This window comes from Trichogramma pretiosum, unplaced genomic scaffold, assembly GCF_000599845.2.
Source record: "Trichogramma pretiosum strain Unisexual culture from Peru unplaced genomic scaffold, Tpre_2.0 scaffold132, whole genome shotgun sequence".
Taxonomy (NCBI): domain Eukaryota; kingdom Metazoa; phylum Arthropoda; class Insecta; order Hymenoptera; family Trichogrammatidae; genus Trichogramma; species Trichogramma pretiosum.
In genome coordinates this window covers 246,500-255,439 of record NW_019640890.1, presented here as the reverse complement: position 1 = coordinate 255,439, position 8,940 = coordinate 246,500, and the positions used below count along the sequence as shown (strand labels likewise).

Genomic DNA, 8,940 nt, shown 5'->3' with positions numbered 1-8,940 from the left:
TGTATAGCGGGGGATGCAGCAAACTGCTGCTGCACTGCTTTAAACTTGCTGCCGGAGTGTATACGTGTGTGTACGTATATAGATATAGATATGGGAGCCGGGCGCGCGAGCAAGCTTGGCAACTTACTTTTGTAATATAAAGCTGCCGCAGAGCAACGACGACGACGACGACGACGACGACGCGAGAGTTCGCGTATTTGCATTACACGCGTACATCGGCTGCTGCTGCTGCTGCACATTGCGATACATATAGTGGTACATAATATACAGTGTACCACTGCGCACTCTCTTTCAGCCGCGAGCTATATATAAATATGATATAATAACCAACGCTGCTGCTGCTGGCCAAGCGGTGTGTGTCTTTTATATTGCGTTATAATGTATGCATCTACGAAGCATAAGAGTCCGAGTCCGCGCGAGGCAAGTTCGAATGAATCTTTGTTGCTGTATACCACCGCTTCTGCTGCTGCTGATGATGCTGAGCTCTTGCGCTCGTAACTTCAAGAAAAAGAACACATCGATCATATTATACTATGTGTGTCACATAAGCCATGATCGATTTATACTAATAGGAAATCTTTTTGCTACGTGCGGATTTGCGATACGCCATCTGCTGATAGAGTGAGAAAGTTCGCAATCAAAATGTTGACAAGTCTTCGCGCTTGAATTTCAATTTTTTTGATGGATTTCGAGCAAGTTTTATTGGAACGTAATTTGTTTATATACTTGAATTTACATTTTTTATTTGGGTTATGTTTCTTCATTTTCAATAATTTCAACTATATTAAATTTAGTTAATTTATTTATTTATTTATTTTTAATGTAAACGTATTTTTCAATTTAGTATCTCGTAGATACCTTTACGACTGAGCATAAATTTTGGTATTAAGTGACGAAAAAGGTGACGAAATTTTCAATTCAATTTTTTTTTCCTAGACACTTTTCGAATACCCAGTTTGACTTCGAAAGAAAGGGGAAAAAGTGTGTCAGTAGTGTGGCAATTTTTTTTCAATTCCGAATCAACCTCGAATAATCATCCCCCGATGCTCTCTGCGCTCGTATTTTTTTTTTCTTTTTGTATCATACACGATCCCCACACTGTACGTACGCGCGTGTGGGTGAAAGAGCGTACGCCGCCGCCGCGCGAAAAGAGGGATCCGAACGATGCCAACTCCGGTAGGTAGTTACACACGTATACATATAAGCACATATGTATATACGCATCGTGCGTTTTGTAATACGGAGAGGGGTGCAGATCGTGTCGCAATCGAAACGATCTGCTCCAGAGAACTGCAGCCTAGCCGATGTATGTATGTATGTATGTATGTAACGCGGCGACGACGGCAATAATGGGAGCGAGAGCTGTAACGAGCCATATCTATAATACGCGCGATGCGTCGGATATGCGCGCACACTCGTCTGCTGGTGCATCCTTGTGCCCTCTATACAATGGCAGCAGCAGTAGTAGTAGCGGTGGTAGTGGCGCAGTGGCGTGCGTTACTACACGCGGCTATTCGTTAATTAAGCAGCTTGATTGATAATTCAATAAGCCACTCTCTCTCTCTACTCCTGGCACTTCAATGAGTGCGCTTACACACACTCTCTCTCTCTCTCTCTCCCCTTCGCAGCTACAGGTATATACATAATGTATAGGTACGATCGTCCCGGTATACCCCTGCAAACATAGTATTATATATTATACAGAGTACGATATAAGCGCCACTTTGGAGCCGTTGTTCCTTAAGCACTCGGCCGGGCTAGCTTAATACCTATATACGCGATGTATACATTCTGCCAGACGTCGTGGTCGTCGTCGTCGCGCAATAGCACGCGGTTTTTACAGAGCAGCCGCTCGACTCAGCGATTGTCCCCCCTCAAGGTCCAGCTGTTTTTCTTTTCATAGCGTTTGGTCGATTGTATATACGACTCTATTTATAAGGTAATAACGCTATAGACTATACGTGATTAGTTTGTGTAAGTGTGTAAGTGGAGCATTGTCGCACTACTGCTATGCTGCGTTAGATTGGCATAAAGCCTCGACCGAACGGCGTGTGGTTTTGAATCTCCCCCTTTCATACCCCCCACACACTGGCCGCTTTAGCGCATACACGCACGAGAGAAAGCAGTGGCAGTACTCGTCGCGCGAGATTGCCGCTCTGCTACTACTATGCTACTCGTACTGCACTGCATCGACGCGCGGGAGCCTGCAGAAAGGGGTAGAGAGAGCCCCCTAAAACGCATCCACGTGGGCGCCGGCTCGATTATATAGTCGATATAGGCTTTTCGCTGCAGGGATATTATACGTATACGTGTATACGCGGCCCGTCCGGGTGGCGGCTTTTGCGGTCTGCACCTGTCTCGAGAGCAGCAGCAGCAGCAGCAGCAGAGCTAGTGCACGCTGCATACTACGCTTTATGGCCTGCCTGCCTGCCCCCCCTGATGCTTGCAGTCGATGCTGCGGGTCTCGTTTACGAGTATACGAGTGCTCGCGGCTAATCGAGCCGATCTGCGATTTAATCGGCGACGATTTCTCCGTCGGTTTTCCGCTTGCCTTTATAATATGTACTTCGTTGCACGAGGTAAATACGTATAAAATAATCGTCAATCGAAGGCAGTATACAATCCATCATGTATACGTCGCGTCGCGTGCAAGGCGTGCGCGTAGGCGCTTATTTATATACGTGTATTATATATAGCTGGAGCCAGCCAGCCAGCCAGCCAGCCACGCGCGCCGCGGCGGCGGGGGGCCTCTTGTGGCCTCGTCGTGTCAGCCTGACACGAGCGGGGGTATAGCTCAGTGGTAGAGCATTCGACTGCAGATCGAGAGGTCCCCGGTTCAAACCCGGGTGCCCCCTCATCCTCTTTTTGGGCCTGGCGAGCGCTGTATGTATATATAGTCACCGGAGAAGCTCGCTCGTGCCGCATATAAATGCTACTTCGTAACGGCTCTCTTCTCTTCTCTCTCTCTCTCTCTCTCTCTCGCTCTTTTCTACTCTGCTCCATTTTTCCGGTGCTTTATCCCCGTGAGATCGTCGTTAGTCGTTACTTGCCTCCTGCCTGCCTGCCTTGCCTGGTGTTTATTGAATGAGCTAATGCCTATAGCCGCTGCTAAGTCCGCATCTGGCCCCTGTTGATGTGAGATTATATTTTTAGCTAGAATTTTTACTTCGATTTCTCTTTTCTTTTTTCTTTTGCTTCAATTACTCGGAGCTTCAATTAATCCTATTAGATGTATGCTACACCACCCGCGTCTTAGGTATAATATTCAAAGGAAAATTACAGCTGTTAGAAATATGAAGTATAGCAAACAACATAAGAAGCAGATTTATATCTTTCTGGAAACACCATGCACAGCTTTGTTACTGCTGGATTAAAATTCTCTAAATGTATTTCTTACAATACCACCAAAAGAAGGAAATATGATTTCGAGGTCTTGGACAGCTTCTTTTCAAAGTGTATGGAAATGATTCTTTTGAAACTTCACGAACGAAAAAACCAAATGAAGTTATAATTCTATTTTGACACAATATGAAGAAATATTACTTTATTTTATACAGTTATTCATCGCCACTATTTTGTTAAAAAAAGTGGTTGGGATAAGTCTGTAAAAATTCCTTAAATTACTTCTGCTCCCATGATTACCTCTGGTCAAATTTATATTTTGAGTTTTCCACCGCAACACTTATAAAAAAATTTTTTTTTTACCTCAAAATTAACATTACCAATCGAAAGAAGAGGAAAAAATCGATCGATTTACGTGTTTAAATTATTTTTTCAGCATTTTTTTAGCGAGTCGAAAACACATAGGCAGGAAAACAGGTCCGCGCGCGCCGTCTCGCGCTATTCATCTCGATATCTTTAATAGTTCTTATCATTTCTCCATCCTGGAAAACATCGTTTTCGATAGATTTTTGCCTCCTCTTTCGATTGGTGTGGTTTAAATTGAAATCGGAGGATACATTTTTTGGATAAATCGACTTAAACATTCAAGTCGAGTTTTAACCTCAAAATCAATTTTTAAGAATTTTTTAAGCTACACCACTAGAAAGAGGAGGAAAAAATCTATCGATCTATGTGTTTGGATTTTTTTTCTGACTCTTGGTAAACGTTTCCGAGTGAGCTAAACATACGACACTTTCAGCCAAAAATGCCGTAATCGCGCGGAGTGGCCGAGTTATACTGGACGCGCTCATATATTAAACTACAAATAAATTTTTTATGGGATATATTTTTGTCGTTGGACATTAATTTTAAAATCGAAGACTAATAATGTGCAGAAAAAAATTGAAACATTTCATCACTTTTTTGATAATTAGTTTAAAACTTTACCCAGACTTTTCGTGTGATCCCCCCTACTTTTTTGATTCTACGTCGCCTCATACAGGTATAAGTATTTGAGAAGTGTGAAAGACATCTTCAGTATGTTCAAACTCGTGAAATAGAACGGAGCATATCAGTTTTAAAGTAAAAATTTAGTGGCAAAAATTTAGTGTCAAAAATTTAGTGTCAAAAATTTAGTGTCAAAAATTTAGTGTCAAAAATTTAGTGTCATGACCGGGTAAGAATAAGTGATATTTTGATTACTAGTAATTTGTTACGCTCATTGCATTTCGGTTGGTTGGTGTTTTTCTTCTTTATCACTGTCGAAATCATTTTTCATATAATTTCAAAAATTTTAAGGAACTTTTTTGCTTTAGATGTAGAATATAAAAAAATTTAGGTTACTTTCAATTTTCACGCTTACTTTTCCAGTATCACGACCTAACTTTTCATTTCTTGTAAGTAGGTTGAAACCGATCTAACGAAATTAAATGAAAAAATTGTATTTTCAATGCTCTCTTCAGAGAATTAAAAAAATTTAAATTATGGTGTATAAATTATGATGTGAAAACATGTTAACAATAGAATTACAATTAACAAATCTTATCATTCAAAAAGTCTTAAGAGCTGCTAAAATCAAGTTATTAAAACCAAAAAATGCCCTTGAATGTAAATTTTTTATTATTGTTGGAGTATTTGATAAACTCTCAGTTATCGCTGAACAAGAGTTTGGTAAAAATTAGTGAAATTGGCAATATTAGGGCTTTGGTGATACTAATGAACATTGTGCATTCAGAATCAATGTCTTTCTTGGAAAGTAAATTGAATTAATTTAATTTTTAAGTGTTCTAGATAAAACATAGAAACTCTTAATTGTTATCAAATATGGTACAATTGTTAAAGTTAGAGTGAAAGAAGCATTAAGTGAAATTACAGTGAATTAGATTTTGGCGCATAAATTTATTTTTCATTTTAATTACTTATTTGATTGAGGAAATTAAATATATTATCGGTTTAATGTTATGATAATATATTCGCAAAAAAATATTTTGTTGAGTATGATGAAATAAATTGAATATAATGAAAAAAATATTTAGTTTAAACAATTAAATATTCTTCAAAATAAACTAATTTTCATTCAATATTTATCGTAATTATCATAATTATTTTTTCGTTCAACCGTCAATGCGTTTAGGACATATAGGCCAGGGATTATAGCTAAAAAAGAGGAATTTTTGAGTAAAAAAATTCCTGCAATCTAACCCGGTAGATGTATAAAGTATTGAAAATGTTGCATTGTGGTGAAAATGTACCAAACAAATATTGTTTACAACAAAATGGCGTCCGTAAAACTGGAAAAATAAGCAAAAAAAGTGTTTTTTTCGGTTTTCAACGAAACGTGGCGGACTAAACGTTGTGAGTGCAAAGGAAAAGTTGTAGGTAATCGGAAGACCTTTGTGAAAACTGCCTCCTCGCACGCGGAGTTACCCCCACTTCTCTCGAGCCGCGCTCGACTAGGTGCAAATATTCGCAAACGCTCGAATTACGAATCACTTTTTCATCTGGTACAATGCATTTTGGAGATAGGAAATATTCATGGCACTTGTAGAGAAAGACTTGGAGGTTCTAAAACCATTGTTTAAATTAAGATTAATTATTCTTCTGGGCAAGAATGAGCTCCGAGAAAACATGAAAAAAAGTGAAATTAAATTTTGAATGAGCGATTACGAGAAAACTATAAGTCTTGGAGATTTGAATTTTTTTCTGTGTTTTGAAGATGATTCAAAGTACTTTCTCGTGAAATCTTAATTCTGTACGATAAAAAGTAAGGGAGATATGACTTTTCGAAAAATCATGGCTTTTCTTGCGGTTTTTCGTGAATATCTCAATGAAAATTAGGATTTTTTAATCGCTAGACGCGTCATTTTAAAGGTCTTCCGATTACCTACAACTTTCCCTTTGCACTCACAACGTTTAGTACGCCACGTTTCGTTGAAAACCGAAAAAAACACTTTTTTGCTTATTTTTCCAGTTTTACGGACGCCATGTTGTTGTAAACAATATTTGTTTGGTACATTTTCACCGCAATGCAACATTTTCAATGCTTTATACATCTACCGGGTTAGATTGCAGGAATTTTCTTACTTACCAAAAAATCTCTATTCCCCGGCCTAATATGTATGTATGTGATAATTTGAGGCGAGTTTAAAAATATTCTTAATAGTAACCGAAAAATTTCTCTTGTTAAAACCAATTTTAAACTTTGCGCAGAGCTTTATCAAAGAAGTTAAATATCATTAGTTTCTGATGTTGCATGTTTTTAATTATATAGATTTCATTGAAATAATCAAATATTTATTCGTTTTTTTATTAAATATTAAATTATTCTAGTTTCGGTCCCTTACCTAGATGGCGCATTTCCCACGCACTTAAGTGGCAAAAAAGTATTCGAGATAACTATATAAGATAGAAATATCCGTAGTGATAGTATCCGATTGAATACTGTGATGTCATCCGAGCGTTAGAATAGGTAGAAATTAATTTATATATACCACAGTTACTAAGATTGTTCAATAATTATGTATTAAACTGATTAACATACAACATACATACGATGTGATCATATGATAACTTCAACTAAATATTTAATTAATTTAATTAATTTCTATCCCCTCTACAGTCGGAACGAAAAACAATTTGCTTTCAATTATACCACACTATGTTCAAGACATCACTTCAAATTATTTCTTAATAATTTATTAGATTCACTAGTATATTTTAATCAACACGACCAAATATTTTTTCGCGGCGTCAAATTAATTAATCGAATCTAATACATATTTATTTGAATTAATGAAGTATATTTTTGCATTCAAAAAAATATTATATTCGATCCAGTAAATATTTGTTTAAAGTAATGAAATTATATTCTTAATTCAACCATAGATTCGTTTGAAACAATTAATTTATTCTGCAATTCAATGAAATATTTAGTTGCTTGAATTGGATAATTATTTAATTTACTTAGATATTTATTTGAATCAACTAAATTATTTAACTGAAACAATTGCATATTTTTCTTTGATTCAAATAAATTTTTAATGAGCAACCCACAATTAAATTATTTCATTGAATTAACTAAAAATTCATTGATTCAATTAAACTTTTTTCTCAGTGAAATGTCATCTTACCTATCCGTCAGCTTTTGATATTGAACTTTTAAATTAGAAAATCTATAAAACTTCATTTTAAAATGTTTTTTTAACCCATTAAGTCCTGGACGGACAATTTTTCGATACTTCTTTGAGGCATTATAATTTTATTGAAAATGGGGTTTGAAAAAATTGCGAGTCAGCATATTCTACGCAAAATGTAATGAACTTTTCTAATCCAGTGTTAGATTTTTAATATAACCAGCCGGTTAAAAGTTATGGATGGTTTTATCCATAAAAACGTGGTTTCAAAAAAAAAAAAATTTTTTTCTTTTCAAATTTTCACATGGAAATCGTTGAAGTCCTGGCGTCTCGGGTGCAAATAAAGCCTCCATGGACTCTAAACTAAAAGTTATCGTGGTTTGGATTGGAGAAAATAAAGTTTGAGAAAACAAAATGGTGGTTAGAACACCAAAATTTGTTAAAAAACATCTAGAATTTTTAACTAGAAAAAGAAGGGCTCAAGGAAAAAATTTTACTGATGAAAATGTTCTTAGAATTGATCAAAGAATACGCAAGAATTTTTTTTAGATTTTTTTGAATTTTTTTGAATTTTTGAAAATTGAAAATTTTAGACAAAATTATAACGCCTCAAAAAAGTATCGAAAAAGTGACCGTCCCGGACTTAATGAGTTCAGTAGTCTATATCAAAATATCAGGAAATTTTTCATCATAGGTATAGTTTAGTTTACCTCTTTTTTACCCGATGTAGGATTGAATGGTGTACATTTGTAACAATTTTTAATGTGTTCATCAATCTTGTTTCTTATTACTGGAAATTTTAGAAACAAGTAGCTCCCCTTCAGACAGCTGAATTATAACTTTAATCAAAATCGAATCGAAATCGGGGACCTTAAATATGATTGCCGTTGCAGTGTTTTATTTGTTTATGCATTAAAAAGCACTTTTATTCACTTTATATGCATTTTTCTGAAATTATAAGAATTTGATTAAATTTGACGGGCTTTTTTTTAATAATCTGTCGGGAACCTTAAATATGATTGTCGTTGCATTTTTTATTTCGTTTATGCATTAAAATGCAATTTTATGCTGTTTCAATGCATTTTTTTTGTAATTTATTAGAATTAGATCAAATCTGATGGGAATTTTTTTTATAAACCGTTTAAAAGCTTAAATATGATTCTTGTCACAAAAAATGCACTTTTATGCAGTTTTCGTACAAATATCGCGTCCTCGATGTCTAAACTAAAAGTTAGAGGGGTTCCGATTCGAAAAATTAAGGTTCTCAGCCAAAATCAAAAATGAAACCGGACGTTCAAAAATTTTTAACTCGCTAACCAGCAACTTTACAAGAAAAAGTTATGGAACAAAAAGTTTTTAGAATTGATCAAAGAACACTCTTGATTTTTTTCAGAATTTTTGGAACCATTTTTGGATTTTTGGAAAA

General features: G+C 35.8%; 1 non-coding gene across 1 annotated transcript; it reads left to right on the top strand.

The window, feature by feature from the left end:
• Positions 1–2,783: 2,783 nt before the first annotated feature.
• Positions 2,784–2,855, top strand: Trnac-gca. Its single transcript has one exon. It is a non-coding gene; the product is annotated as a tRNA-Cys (tRNA).
• Positions 2,856–8,940: the final 6,085 nt, after the last annotated feature.